A 1,795-nucleotide genomic window follows, 5' to 3' on the forward strand; every position below is an offset into this window, starting at 1 on the left:
CATATAAACATGTATACAATACATATACACATATACAATGTATACATATACACACATGTAAACATGTATACAATACACATATATAATAATTCTTTTATTATTATTTCCACCTAGTGGATGACAATGTTATGAAAGGGGACTGAAAGAAAATAAAAATGTTTAATTCAAAGCCAGTGAGATGGCAGCAGGTAAAAGTGCTTGCCACCAAGCCTGAGTACCTCAGATTGATCCCAGGAACCTGTATGTTTAAAGGAGAGAACCAACTCCTGCATGCTGTCTTCTGACTACAACAGGTGTGCCCCCTCTAACACACAAAAAAAATAAGTGTAAATAATAAGGAATTTTCAATATTTACTTCAGGCTGGAAAGCCGGCTCAGCATTAAGAGTATTTGCTACGTTGTAGAAGACCTAGGTTCTGTTCTCAGCACTCATGTGGTTGCTCACAACCAATTTTAACTCGTTTTACACACACACACACACACACACACACACACACACACACATGCAAGCGTGCATGCACACACAGACACAAGTGGCCCCCTAGTGGCCACTTCCTCTAGCCAGGCCCCATCTCCTAAGATTCCACACACTCCCCAAACAGGAGCAGTGACCAAATGTTCCAACAAGAAGCTCTGTGGCACATTTCTCTGCTTCCACATTTCCTGACCCTGAAATGACAAGGCAGTAAACTTGGATTAGGATAATACTGCAACAGGTCTAAAATTAACAAAGGAAAGCCTGACTGTAAATGGCTTGGTTAAGCATTATACCAGGATTTTTACATGAGATTTGGCCTCTGCAATCCTTTAAAATGTTTCTTCTCTTAAGATAAAATAGTGTAGAAACTCATAGTGATCCTACTTAGACCCTAGAAGTTTAAAAAAAAAGAAGAAGGTTGCTTTTAAAATGAGGGAGGAGGAGCTGGGAAGATGGCCCAATGGTTAGAGCACCAGCTGCCCTTGCAGAGGATCCAGGTTTGGTTCCCAACACCCACATGGTTGTTAATCACCCTTGACATTGTTCCAGGGGATCCAATGCCCTCTTTTGGTCTCTGCAGGTACCCAGCATACACATGGTGCAAACATGCATACACATAAAACAAAACTCTAAAAATCTTAAAAACAAAATCAAAACTAACAACAACGAAAGTAACACACCCAGGGAAAGGAGGTGGACCTGGTAAAGAGATGCTCTCCTAAAATCCACAACAGCACAGTAGCTTTGGAGAATGTACAGACTCCTCGGGTCATCTAGATAAGTCAAAAGTGGAACAACTAGCTAGGTGTGGTAGAGCATGCCGGAATCTGAGCACTAAAGGCAGATGGAGCTCTGCGTTTGAGTCCAGCCTGGTCTACACAGTGAGTTCCAGGTCAGCTAAGGCTACCTAGTGAGACCTGTCTCCAAAAACAGACAAACAACAAAAGTGTAAGAAATCATTTTGGCTTCGGTGCCTACAGTAGTCGCTAGGAAACGTGTTTTCACTGTCTACATAAGAACTCCCCAGAACCTAGCAATCTGTCCCTCCTCTCCCCTGCAGAGGTGATCCTCCTTCAGAGCTGATCCTCCTGCAGAGACAACAAAGGACCAGAAGGCAGAAGGGTACAGAATGCTAGTGTGAGCAATGCTTTCCTACCAAATCATGCATTTACACATGCACACATATTTCTAGGTTCTTCCTCCCACCCCCAAGGAAAACATTTCCTTTGTTTTCAGGCTGAATCTACAAAGATGCCCAAATCACTAGGTAACAGTATCCTTACATAAACAGAACCAATGAGAACCTGGAACAGTTAC

Source organism: Onychomys torridus, chromosome 4, assembly GCF_903995425.1.
Source record: "Onychomys torridus chromosome 4, mOncTor1.1, whole genome shotgun sequence".
Taxonomy (NCBI): domain Eukaryota; kingdom Metazoa; phylum Chordata; class Mammalia; order Rodentia; family Cricetidae; genus Onychomys; species Onychomys torridus.